General features: G+C 46.0%; 1 protein-coding gene and 1 non-coding gene across 3 annotated transcripts in view; one reads left to right on the top strand and one right to left on the bottom strand.

Moving 5' to 3' along the window:
- The window catches only part of LOC121576070 (potassium voltage-gated channel subfamily D member 2-like), a 140,551-nt gene that overhangs the window by 61,860 nt on the left and 64,049 nt on the right, over positions 1 to 14,642 (bottom strand). The window lies entirely within an intron of this gene.
- trnat-ugu lies at positions 10,044 to 10,119 on the top strand. Its single transcript has one exon. It is a non-coding gene; the product is annotated as a tRNA-Thr (tRNA).

The raw sequence follows: 14,642 nt of genomic DNA, 5'->3' as shown, positions 1-14,642 counted from the left end.
AACATGTATAATGTTTCTGATGGGCTATAGATAATGTTCCTTTCTTCTGTTTTTGTACATCTTAGGAATTTTCTATAAGAAAACTAGTGGCTGCAGGTAGCCTAGCGGTGGGCCAGTAACGTTGGGCCAGTAACCGAAAGGTTGTTGGTCTGACTCCCCGAGCCGACTAGGTGAAAAATCGGTCGATGTGCCCTTGAGCAAAACTAATTGCTCCTGTAAGTCACTCTGGATAAGTGCATCTGCTTGCTAAATGACCAAAATGTCAAATGTAAAACGTTCTCCCTATAAGAAGAGAGGGGGAGAGTGAAAACATTTGTTTTGAAGGTGTGTGCATTTATTCATTTATTCCGTAGTCTCCCGTAAGGACCCTCTACTACTCTCTCCGTAACAATCTCTCTATTCTACTCAGGGAAGACCAGCCCTGGATAGACCCTCCAGAAATAAAATGTCTACACCATGCTAATTAGATTCAGTGTTTGTGGCGGCATCCCTCCTCCTTCCACCTCTCCTCCCTCTCTCATCTCTTCATACCCCTTTCCTCTCCTGTTGTACATGGTAATTGAATTTGCCGCCTAATTTGGGCATGGAAAGTGAGGGCTGATTGTATTGCCTGGGTTATCGCCATGGTGAGCATGAGGGATGCATGGCGTCACCATGGAAACCCCCCATGCTATCCCCGGGTGCTCCATCTCTCCCCGAAATATGGAGGGAACGAGACAGACGCATTAGGGCAGGGAGAGTTTCCAACTCGATTTAGAGTTGGAAAGTTCAGGCATGCTATGCTTGTCTATGAGAATGATTGGTAGCAAGCTTGCATGGCGGCACCAGTGGTGAATAGGTCATCTGCAAGAGTCAAAACATTCACTACCAACTATGATACTGTAGCGAAGTCAGGGGGTGGTTCCAACCGGGGCTTGAAACCTGGACCTTGCCACAGTTTACCCAACACCTTAACCGTTACACCAAGAGATTCCAGGTCGTTTAGTGTTGGGTTAAGTTGGCTTTTATAACAACAAAAAATTAGGCCGAAGCGAGATGGATATATTCCAACCAAATCACTGGATAACCAATAGGATGGCTGTATTGCGATGCCAACTAATCATGGTGGTACACTAACATCCATTACGAAACCAAAGAGAAACATTACAACCCAAAAAAGTCACCAAATCCCCAAAGGAAGAGCTTTCCCTTTGCACCAAATCCAGTGGGCTGATGGGTCTACGTTAATCAAGTCGGGTCACGAATGTGCAGTAATACAAAGATTTAAGAGACTTATAAGAGTCTTGTGTTTGAAGCACACAGTGTGTTATATATGCAGGATTATACTGAAGCCCTTCATAGTTCCCCATCAAACATGCCATGGAGCAGCTTATGAGAGGGGAATCAGATCTCTTACGCCCAAATCTGCCCTCCCTTCTGCTTCTGAGAGTCACACACAGTCACGAGAGAGGGCAGGAGAGGGGGAGACAGAGAGAGAGAGAGAGAGAGAGAGAGAGAGAGAGAGAGAGAGAGAGAGAGAGAGAGAGAGAGAGAGAGAGAGAGAGAAAGCAAGAGACACAGAGAGAGAGAGAGACAGAGAAAGAAAGAAAGAAAAGAGAGAGAGAGAGAGAGAGCGAGAGAGACAGAGAGAGAGACAGAGAGACAGAGAGACAGAGAGACACACAGAGAGAGAGAGAGAGAGCAAGAGACACATAGAGAGAGAGAGACAGAGAGAAAGAAAGAAAGAAAGAAAAAGAAAGAAAGAAAGAAAGAAAGAAAGAGAGAGAGAGAGAGAGAGAGAGAGAGAGAGAGAGAGAGAGAGAGAGAGAGAGAGAGAGAGAGAGAGAGAGAGAGAGAGAGAGAGAGAGAGAGACAGAGACAGAGAGAGAGAGAGAGACAGGCAGGCAAAGAGGCCCAACACCCACTCTTACACTAGCCCAAGCCAATGGCATGTACCAGATGCTCAGCAGGCTCTGCTCACAATTACTGGCCTGAGGCCAAACCACACAACCAACAACATTAGACACTTTATGGAACACAAAGCCTTCACTATTTCATCCTGGAATATCCAAGGCCTGAGGTCTTCTGCCTTTGGCCTAAAGAGCAGGAATCTGGACTTCACCAAAGAAATCGGAAATACAGACATTGTCATCCTACAAGAAACATGGTATAGAGGAGACGGACCCAATGGTTGCCCTCTAGGTTACAGAGAGCTGGTAGTCCCATCCACCAAACTACCAGGTGTGAAACAGGGAAGGGACTCAGGAGGTATGCTAATTTGGTATAGAGCAGACCTAACTCACTCTATTAAATTAATCAAAACAGGAACATTTTACATTTGGTTAGAAATTCAAAAGGAAATGATCTCAACAGAGAAACATTTCCTCCTGTGTGCTACCTATATCCCCCCACTAGAATCCCCATACTTTAATGAAGACAGCTTCTCCATCCTGGAGGGGGAAATCAATCATTTCCAGACCCAGGGATATGTACTAGTCTGTGGCGACCTAAATGCCAGAACTGGACAAGAACCTGACACCCTCAGCACACAGGGGCCAAACATCTACCTGGAGGTGACAGCATTCCCTCTCCCATCTGCCCCCCTAGGCACAACTACGACAACATAACCAACAAAAACGGGTCACGACTCCTGCAGCTCTGTCGCACACTGGGTATGTACATAGTCAATGGTAGGCTTCGAGGGGAGTCCTATGGTAGGTAGACCTATAGCTCATCTCTTGGCAGTAGTACTGTAGACTACTTTATCACTGACCTCAATCCAGAGTCTCTCAGAGCATTCACAGTCAGCCCACTGACACCCCTATCAGACCACAGCAAAATCACAGTCTACTTGAACAGAGCAATACTCAATCATGAGGCATCAAAGCCAAAGGAACTGAATAATATTAAGAAATGCTATAGATGGAAGGAAAGTAGTGTTGAAACCTACCAAAAAAAATTTGGCAACAACAAATTCAATCCATTCTAGACAACTTCCTGGACAAAACGTTCCACTGTAATAGTGAAGGTGTAAACTTGGCAGTAGAAAACCTAAACAGTATATTTGACCTCTCAGCTTCCCTATCAAATCTAAAAATCTCTAACAGAAAACCAAAGAAAAGTAACAACAGTGATAAATGGTTTGATGAAGAATGCAAAAACCTAAGAAAGAAATTGAGAAACCTATCCAACCAAAAACATAGAGACCCAGAAAACCTGAGCCTACGCCTTCACTATGGTGAATCACTAAAACAATACAGAAATACACTACGGAAAAAGAAGGAACACCATGTCAGAAATCAGGTCAATGTAATTGAAGAATCCATAGACTCTAACCACTTCTGGGAAAATTGGAAAACACTAAACAAACAACAACACAAAGAGCTATCTATCCAAAACGGTGATGTATGGGTAAACCACTTCTCCAATCTTTTTGACCCTATAACAGAGAACAAACAGCAAAAAAATATACATGATCAAATGCAAATCTTAGAATCAACTATTAAAGACTACCAGAACCCACTGGATTCTCCAATTACATTGAATGAACTACAGGACAAAATACAAACCCTCCAACCCAAAAAGGCCTGTGGTGTTGATGGTATCCTCAATGAAATGATAAAATATACAGACCACAAATTTCAATTAGCTATACTTAAACTCTTTAACTGTCACGATCGTCTACCAGAGAGGACCAATGCGCAGCGTTGAAGGTGAACATATTTATTTAGAGAATGATCACACGATCAAAACAACAGACGATAACGTGATGTCTACGGTTGAACACAAACCAAATAAGAACAAGAAACCACAAACAATGAATGCCTAACGGCTACCTAAGTATGACTCCCAATCAGAGACAACGAGCTACAGCCCTCTCTGATTGGGAGCCACCCTGGCCAACATAGATATACAACGACTAGAACATAAACAAATGAACACCCCTGGCTCAACATACGAGAGTCCCCAGAGCCAGGGCGTGACAGTACCCCCCAAAGGCGCGGACTCCGACCGCGCCAACCAAACACAACAGGGGAGGGACCGGGTGGGCACTCCGCCTCGGCGGCGGATCCGGCTCCGGACATGACCCCACTCCTTCTCTAAACCCCCAAAGTACCCCTGGTCCGGTCTGGCCCTGCTGACCGGAGCTGGACTGCACACTGGTGGAGCGGATAGCTTCAGCTCCGTGAGTGGAGCAGTTGACCGGGACCTTACCAGGCACCGGTGACCCAGGCACGGGTTGTGCTGGACTGACGACGCGCACCCCTGGCTTGGTGCGTGGAGGAGGAACGGGCCTTACCAGGCTGACGACGCGCACCCCCTGGCTTGGTGCGTGGAGGAGGAACGGGCCTTACCAGGCTGACGACTCGCACCCCTGGCTTGGTGCGTGGAGGAGGAACGGGCCTTACCAGGCTGACGACGCACACCGTAGGCTTGGTGCGTGGAGCAGGGACAGGCCGGACTGGGCTGACGGAGCACACCACTGACTTGGTGCGGGGAGCAGGAACGGGCCGAGCCGGGCTGACGGGCGCACCACTGACTTGGTGCGGGGAGCAGGAACGGGCCGAGCCGGGCTGACGGAAGCGCACCACTGACTTGGTGCGGGGAGCAGGAACGGGCCGAGCCGGGCTGACGAAGCGCACCACTGACTTGGTGCGGGGAGCAGGAACGGGCCGAGCCGGGCTGACGGGCGCACCACTGACTTGGTGCGGGGGAGCAGGAACGGGCCGAGCCGGGCTGACGGGCGCACCACTGACTTGGTGCGGGGAGCAGGAACGGGCCGAGCCGGGCTGACGAAGCGCACCACTGACTTGGTGCGGGGAGCAGGAACGGGCCGAGCCGTATTGGGGACACACACCACTGGCCCTACACCGGGATCTGGAACGGGCCGGACCGGACTGGTAACACACCCCAGTACCTCTCGCCGTGCCTCTACACCTTCCATCCCCTCTTCGACCAGTGGCCCCCGTAACCTGGCGGCCTCCTCTGCCAACCCGCTGGACCGCTTCTATCGCGGCCTCCTGCTGCCCGACGTCATGAGCCCCCCCCTAAAAAATGTCTGGGGGTCTCTCTTCCCCGTGGACTCTATCCTCTATCGTTCTCGCCCAACTCTCGCTCTCCTGCTTCCAACTCCAGCCATTCTGCTCCTCCTTTGGCTTGACCCAGTCGAGACTCTTCCTCCATTGTTCCCAAGTCCACCCTCTCTGCTCCTCACTAGGCTTGACCCAGTCGAGGTTGCCACGGAGATCTGCTAACGATTCCCCTGGCGATGGCTCCTGGACACGCTGCTTGGTCCAGATTTGGTGGTTTCTTCTGTCACGATCGTCTACCAGAGAGGACCAATGCGCAGTGTTGAAGGTGAACATATTTATTTAGAGAATGATCACACGATCAAAACAACAGACGATAACGTGATGTCTACGGTTGAACACAAACCAAATAAGAACAAGAAACCACAAACAATGAATGCCTAACGGCTACCTAAGTATGACTCCCAATCAGAGACAACGAGCTACAGCCCTCTCTGATTGGGAGCCACCCTGGCCAACATAGATATACAACGACTAGAACATAAACAAATGAACACCCTGGCTCAACATACGAGAGTCCCCAGAGCCAGGGCGTGACATTAACATCATCCTTAGCTCTGGCATCTTCCCCAATATTTGGAACCAAGGACTGATCACCCCAATCCACAAAAGTGGAGACAAATTTCACCCCAATAACTACCATGCATCAACAGCAACCTTGGGAAAATCCTCTGCATTATCATTAACAGCAGACTAGTTCATTTCCTCAGTGAAAACAATGTACTGAGCAAATGTCAAATTGGCTTTTTACCAAATTACCGTACGACAGACCACGTATTCACCCTGCACACCCTAATTGACAAACAAACAAACCAAAACAAAGGCAAAGTCTTCTCATGCTTTGTTGATTTCAAAAAGCTTTTGACTCAATTTGGCATGAGGGTCTGCTATACAAATTGATGGAAAGTGGGGTTGGGGGAAAAACATACGACATTATAAAATCCATGTACACAAACAACAAGTGTGCGGTTAAAATTGGCAAAAAACACACACATTTCTTTCCACAGGGCCGTGGGGTGAGACAGGGATGCAGTTTAAGCCCCACCCTCTTCAACATATATAACAACGAATTGGCGAGGGCACTAGAACAGTCTGCAGCACCCGGCCTCACCCTACTAGAATCTGAAGTCAAATGTCTACTGTTTGCTGATGATCTGGTGCTTCTGTCACCAACCAAGGAGGGCCTACAGCAGCACCTAGATCTTCTGCACAGATTCTGTCAGACCTGGGCCCTGACAGTAAATCTCAGTAAGACAAAAATAATGGTGTTCCAAAAAAGTTCCAGATGCCAGGGCCACAAATACAAATTCCATCTAGACACTGTTGCCCTAGAGCACACAAAAAACTATACATACCTCGGCCTAAACATCAGCGCCACAGGTAACTTCCACAAAGCTGTGAACGATCTGAGAGACAAGGCAAGAAGGGCCTTCTATGCCATCAAAAGGAACATAACATTTGACATACCAATTAGGATCTGGATAAAAATACCTGAATCAGTTATAGAACCCATTGCCCTTTATGGTTGTGAGGTCTGGGGTCAGCTCACCAACCAGGAATTCACAAAATGGGACAAACACCAAATTGAGACTTTGCATGCAGAATTCTGCAAAAATATCCTCTGTGTACAACGAAAAACAATAATGCATGCAGACCAGAATAAGGCCGATACCTGCTAATTATCAAAATCCAGAAAAGAGCCGTTAAATTCTATAACCACTTAAAAGGAAGCGATTCCCTAACCTTCCATTACAAAGCCATCACCTACAGAGAGATGAACTTGGAGAAGAGTCCCTTTAAGTAAGCTGGTCCTGGGGCTCTGTTCACAAACACAAACAGACCCCACAGAGCCCCAGGACAACAACAACAACAACACAATTAGACCCAACCAAATCATGAGAAAACAAAAAGAGAATTACTTGACACATTAGAAAGAATTAACAAAAAAAACAGAGCAAACTAGAATGCTATTTGGCTCTAAACAGAGAGTACACAGTGGCAGAATACCTGACCACTGTGACTGACCCAAACTTAAGGAAAGCTTTGACTATGTACAGACTCAGTGAGCATAGCCTTGCTATTGAGAAAGGCCGCCGTAGGCAGACCTGGCTCTCAAGAGAAGACAGGCTATGTGCATACTGCCCACAAAATGAGGTGGAAACTGAGCTGCACTTCCTAACCTCCTGCCAAATGTATGACCATATTAGAGACACATATTTCCCTCAGATTACAGAGATCCACAAAGAATTCGAAAACAAACCCAATTTTGATAAACTCCCTTATCTACTGGGTGAAATACCACAGTGTGCCATCACAGCAGCAAGATTTGTGACCTGTTGCCACAAGAAAAAGGGCAACCAGTGAAGAACAAACACCATCGTAAATACAACCCACATTTCTGTTTATTTATTTTCCCATTTGTACTTGAACTATTTGCACATTGTTACAACACTGTATATATACATAATATGACATTTGAAATGTCTTTATTCTTTTGGAACTTCTGAGTGTAATGTTTACTGTTAATATTTATTGTTTATTTCACTTTTGTGTACTATCTACTTCACTTGCTTTGGCAATGTTAACATACGTTTCCCATGTCAATAAAGCCCTTAAATTGAATTGAATTGAAATTGAGAGAGAGAGAGAAAGAGAAAGAGAGAGGGGGAGAGAGAGAGAGAGAGAAAGAGAGAGAGAGACAGTCATCCAGACAAAGACCCAAACCATTCCAAATACTCAACAGATCTATCCCTATGTCTTTGGCCATATCTCTTAGGCCTGTGTACAGTGTAAGTAGCGGTATAAGAGGAACAGTAGACTACAGAGCAGACCTGTCTCTGTGGTCTGAAGCATGGGCCGTTGACCCACCCATTCCCCAGACAGGCAGATCATGAGCAATCTGCCATGCGATTCAATTTGCAATGGCTGTCTCTGCCACCCCAAACAACTCTAACCCTCTCTAACCCTCCAATCCCCCCCTTGCCCCCATAGGCTGTCAATCTCAGCACGCCACAGCAAGGAACCAAGCCCTGAATCTGGGCTTTGCGCCAATCACCATCCCCCTGCTTCTCTTTCTATCCTCCTCTCTCTCTCTCTCTCTCTCTCTCTCTCTCTCTCTCTCTCTCTCTCTCTCTCTCTCTCTCTCTCTCTCTCTCTCTCTCTCTCTCTCTCTCTCTCTCTCTCTCTCTCTCTCCTCCATGCTCCATCCAGCTCCACAGGCTGTGAATCCATTCACCACCTCCCCCTTCCTCTCCTCCGCTATCCCCCTCTTCCTCCCTCTTTCCTCTCCTCCCTATCTCCTCTCTTCCATGCTCCAGCCAGCTCTACAGGCTGTGGCTAGCTGATACACAGGCCTATTCATCTCCACTCTCTGATTCAGAAAGCCCACCAGCCTAGCCTGTGTGTGTGTGTGTGTGTGTGTGTGTGTTTAACTCAGTTCACTGACTGTCTACATATTCATAGTGTATAAAGGAGCTTACTCCACAAATGCCCTGGCACAGACTGTCTGTGTGTGTTTCTGTTTGGTCACACAGTTGAATAGAGGGCATTTTAGAAGTTGGGTGCTTTGGAGGGATTGTACACCCTACACAGGGATAGCTAAAGTGTTTAGGCCCAGGAGAGTGCTGCGGAAAAGGGCTAAACTGGCAGGTGGAGAGAAAAGCGCTGGAGCTTTTAAGATGCAAATGTATTTTAGAGATTCTCCTCTCATCTGAGAGGGGACCAGAGGGGAGAGGAGGGGAGGAGATTGGAGGGGAGAGGAGGGGAGGAGATTGGAGGGGAGACGAGGGGAGGAGATTGGAGGGGAGACGAGGGGAGGAGATTGGAGGGGAGACGAGGGGAGAGGAGGGGAGGAGATTGGAGGGGAGAGGAGGGGAGACGAGGGGAGAGGAGGGGAGGAGATTGGATGGGAGGGGGGGGAGAGGAGGGGAGCGGGACACCTGCAGCTGGAGTGGTCACACCGAATAAATGGCTTTTCAAAAAGAGCCCTGAAACAAACTGCAACATTAACAATACAAAAATGATATTAATGTCAGCTAATATGGCATAGCATGGGAGGTTGAAGACAGTATGAAGACACTATATACGTTTACACAAATGTACAGTGTGTGTATGTATGTGTGTGTGTATGCGTGCGTGCTCGTGTGTGTGTCTATTCAGTTAGGGCCAGCGTATTGCACAGAGCAGTGTGTGTGTGTGTGTCAAAGAGAGATACTGGGATGCATCGTTTCAGTGTTTGAGCCTGAACACACACCCTAACCACCTCTGCTTCACACACAGTTAGAGCCAGAGCACCAGTCTGTCTGTGTGTGAGAGATAATGGGTACAGTTTGACTTGGTACTAGGTAGAGACTTAAGGAAACATCACCTAGCACTACTCCAGCAAGCAAGGGAAGAGATCCCTATTCCCTTTGGAAGGACATCTCAATGCACTACAGAGAGTCCTCTCCTTGTCTCCTAAATCCTTAGTGGAGGTATTGGTTGAGTAGAAAAAAACATGTTTTAGCGCACTGGAGTGTCTCCTTTCCTTGTCTCCTTAACCCTTAGAGGAAGTGGTTATGCTAGTTTGGAGGGCACCTGTGGGTTTCTGTCAGTGATATCCCTCTTGGCTGCCCCAAATAAAGAAATACTACAGTTTACTATAGAATACTACAGTACTTACTATAGAATTCTGTAGTAAACTGTATTATACTGTAGAATACTACACTACACACTGTAGTGTCCCTCGACCATGTGTAGTACTTAGTATATAATTTTGTAGTATACTGAATACTATAGTAAATACTACAGTATTATCCAAACAAAAAACACTGTGGTAAATACTACAGAAATGTCAGCAAAAACACTACATTTTTAACTATAGTTAATACTACAGTATTCAATTTGCATATACCCTGCCATTTCCCCTTCCCCATATACCAATTTGTGCCACCCATAAATAAGAAAACTACATGCCAAGTATAGACCATATATTGTGGCCCCATGTAGCTCAGTTGGTAGAGCATGGCGTTTGTAACGCCAGGGTGGTGGGTTCGATTCCCACGGGGGGCCAGTATGAAAATGTATACACTCACTAACTGTAAGTCGCTCTGGATAAGAGCGTCTGCTAAATGACTAAAATGTAAAAATGTTCCCTACAGGTTATAGAAAAGAGCAGAAGCTCTGAACTCTCCGATCAGAACCCAGTCCTATAGACCTACAGGTTATGGAACATTTTCTTTTGGTATTTCTCCAATAGGTGTCCTCAAGGAGAAAGCCCCCCCACCTCTATGTCAAAGATAATAAAATAAAAACACTAGAAAATACTACAGTAATATCCCCCAAAACACTACAGTGAATACTACAGTTTTCCTACCCAGTGGAGGCTGCTGAGGGGAGGACTGCTCATAATAATGTCTGGAATGGAGTCAATGGAATGGTATCAAACACATCAAAGACGTTGTTTCCATGTGGTTGATACCATTCCATTGACTCCATTCCAGCCATTATTATGAGCAGTCCTCCTCTCAACAGCCTCCACGGTTCCTGCCATTGTATACACTATAGTTTTTTTTCATGTGGGTGCTCCATGTCTGACATGCTGACACAGGTAGGTAAAAATAAGGAAGGGAACAGAAACCTACTCTTTCTTTCTTTCTTTCTTTCTTTCTTTCTTTCTTTCTTTCTTTCTTTCTTTCTTTCTTTCTTTCTTTCTTTCTTTCTTTCTTTCTTTCTTTCTTTCTTTCTTTCTTTCTTTCTTTCTTTCTCGCTCTCTCTCGCTCCCTCGTTTTCAACCGAGTGCAGAGAGAAATGATAATGCCAAACAGAAGCCCTCCTCTCAAGGGCAGTATTAATATTTAGAACAAGGAGTTCAGCCTTGAGAGAGAGAGAGCATGAGAGAGAGAGAGAGAGAGAGAGAGAGAGAGAGCATGAGAGAGAGAGAGAGAGAGAGAGAGAGAGAGAGAGAGAGAGAGAGAGAGAGAGAGAGAGAGAGAGAGAGAGAGAGAGAGAGAGAGAGAAAATCAACCCACCCTCACCCCCCAAAATGTTCAATTACTGTAGGCAGCCTACGGGGCTGAACCTGACACTAACTCTGCCTCTGTACTTCTGTATCAGTGTCTTTGTACCAAAGACTAACACAGCGGAAGAAAAACTCTGAAAGCCACCGACGACACCCTGAGCATATTCATAGTTACAATGAGTGAACAGACTGCACTGCCACAGATGAAAATGTTTGCTTAACCTCACCGACAGTGTAGTGTGTGTGTGTTTGACTCATTCTTGTTCCTTGGTGTCTATGTTAAATGACGCAGTGCGGGTGTGAGGCGCTAGCGTTGTGTTTGTCAGCCGGTACTATTTGACTGATACGGACCCTGGGAAAGAACGGAGAGCGTTATGGCCCATCCCATCCCACCCAGGCCTGGCTCAGTGTGGCTGGTGAGACACAGAGCTCTGATAGCAGCAACAAATTAATGAGGCTGATTTAATGCCCATATACTGTATTCTCCCCAGGCTAAGCGCTAACTGCTAGCCGTTAGCAAAGAGAGGAGATACATACTGTAGAGATTTAGGGGAAATCTAGTAAGTAGATCCCACAAGAACAACAACAACCAGACTAAACTAGACAAGCTGAGATCAGACCACACTAGATACATAAGATGATTTACCAAGAGCAGAGCAGAAAAGACGAGCACAGACTGCAAGAGTGGGCTACTTGCCCAACCTCAGATCCATAGTAGACCCATCATGTACAGACACCAGTCAGAGAGACACACTGGGGAAATTAGACTTTTCTCTTCTCCCAATCAGGAAATGAACAGATGACATGAAACAGATGCAGAGAGAGGAGGATGAGAAAAAGAGAAAGAGAGTGTGGTTTGATGCTGGAGTAAGAAATCAACAACTATTGACTGCTCTGTGATCGACCGGCCAGGGCTGGTTTGCTGATGCAGGAATTAACTGGTGGCTAACAGGACGGAGACGGCTGATTGGTTCTTAGTTGTGCGAGCGTTCGATCACCAGACCTCGCGGGAACACTTGTCCCTCTTGTAGCTTAATTAATATTACAGATCCTACATGCCCTCCATTGATTACTAATACGAGGACTGCTCCATTGGATAAATTGCCAAAGACTCCAGCCATCCAAGCCAGACTGTTTACTCTGCTTCCGTCCGGCAAACGGGACCGGAGCATCGGCTCTCGGACCAACAGGCTCCGAGACAGCTTCTACCCCCAAGCCATAAGACTGCTAAATAGCCAGACTAAGAGTCAATTAATGGTACCCAAACTATCTGCACTGACTCTATCTTGCACTGACGGTACGCACACTCACTAGACTATATATACACACCATATACACACTCACTAGACTATATATACACACTCACTCAAACACACTATATTGAAACTCTCCCACACAAAACCCACATGCACATGCACACACACTACACACACACACACACACACACACACACACACACACACACACACACACACACACACACACACACACACAGACACAACACAAACACACATACATACACATTACACAGACACTCACACACACACACTTTTACACTCATCACATGCTGCTGCTACTCTGTTCTTTATTTTACTCTTATTATTATCTATCCTGCTGCCAAGTCACTTTACCCTGCCTTCATGTACATATCTACCTCAAATACCTTGTACCTCTGCACATTGATCTGGTACTGGTATTCCCTGTATATAGCTCCATTGTTGATCTGGTACTGGTACTCCCTGTATATAGCTCCATTCTTGATCTGGTACTGGTACTCCCTGTATATAGCTCCATTGTTGATCTGGTATTGGTACTCCCTGTATATAGCTCCATTGTTGATCTGGTACTGGTACTCCCTGTATATAGCTCCATTGTTGATCTGGTACTGGTACTCCCTGTATATAGCTCCATTGTTGATCTGGTACTGGTACTCCCTGTATATAGCTCCATTGTTGATCTGGTACTGGTACTCCCTGTATATAGCTCCATTCTTGATATTGAACTGGTACTCCCTATATATAGCTCCTTTCTTGATCTGGTACTGGTACTCCCTGTATATAGCTCCATTCTTGATCTTGAACTGGTACTCCCTGTATATAGCTCCTTTCTTGATCTGGTACTGGTACTCCCTGTATATAGCTCCATTGTTGATCTGGTACTGGTACTCCCTGTATATAGCTCCATTGTTGATCTGGTACTGGTACTCCCTGTATATAGCTCCATTGTTGATCTGGTACTGGTACTCCCTGTATATAGCTCCACATTGATCTGGTACTGGTACTCCCTGTTTATAGCTCCATTCTTGATCTGGTACTGGTACTCCCTGTATATAGCTCCATTGTTGATCTGGTACTGGTACTCCCTGTATATAGCTCCATTGTTGATCTGGTACTGGAACTCCCTGTATATAGCTCCATTGTTGATCTGGTACCTGTACTCCTTGTATATAGCTCCATCGTTGATCTGGTACTGGTAATTCCTGTATGTCGCTCCATTGTTGATCTGGTACTGGTACTCCCTGTTTATAGCTCCATTCTTGATCTGGTACTGGTACTCCCTGTATATAGCTCCATTCTTGATCTGGTACTGGTACTCCCTGTATATAGCTCCACATTGATCTGGTACTGGTACTCCCTGTATATAGCTCCATTCTTGATCTGGTACTGGTACTCCCTGATATAGCTCCATTGTTGATCTGGTACTGGTACTCCCTGTATATAGCTCCATTCATGATATTGAACTGGTACTCCCTGTATATAGCTCCTTTCTTGATCTGGTACTGGTACTCCCTGTATATAGCTCCATTCTTGATCTTGAACTGGTACTCCCTGTATATAGCTCCTTTCTTGATCTGGTACTGGTACTCCCTGTATATAGCTCCATTGTTGATCTGGTACTCGTACTCCCTGTATATAGCTCCATTGTTGATCTGGTACTGGTACTCCCTGTATATATCTCCATTCTTGATCTGGTACTGGTACTCCCTGTATATAGCTCCACATTGATCTGGTACTGGTACTCCCTGTATATAGCTCCATTCTTGATCTTGAACTGGTACTCCCTGTATATAGCTCCTTTCTTGATCTGGTACTGGTACTCCCTGTATATAGCTCCATTGTTGATCTGGTGCTGGTACTCCCTGTATATAGCTCCATTGTTGATCTGGTACTGGTACTCCCTGTATATAGCTCCATTGTTGATCTGGTACTTGTACTCCCTGTATATAGCTCCACATTGATCTGGTACTGGTACTCCCTGTTTATAGCTCCATTCTTGATCTGGTACTGGTACTCCCTGTATATAGCTCCATTGTTGATCTGGTACTGGTACTCCCTGTATATAGCTCCATTGTTGATCTGGTACTGGAACTCCCTGTATATAGCTCCATTGTTGATCTGGTACCTGTACTCCCTGTATATAGCTCCATCGTTGATCTGGTACTGGTACTTCCTGTATATCGCTCCATTGTTGATCTGGTACTGGTACTCCCTGTTTACAGCTCCATTCTTGATCTGGTACTGGTACTCCCTGTATATAGCTCCATTCTTGATCTGGTACTGGTACTCCCTGTATAT

Source organism: Coregonus clupeaformis, unplaced genomic scaffold (genome assembly GCF_020615455.1).
Source record: "Coregonus clupeaformis isolate EN_2021a unplaced genomic scaffold, ASM2061545v1 scaf0009, whole genome shotgun sequence".
Classification (NCBI taxonomy): domain Eukaryota; kingdom Metazoa; phylum Chordata; class Actinopteri; order Salmoniformes; family Salmonidae; genus Coregonus; species Coregonus clupeaformis.
Note: the sequence above shows the minus strand (reverse complement) of the source record. Positions and strands in the feature narration are given on the sequence as shown.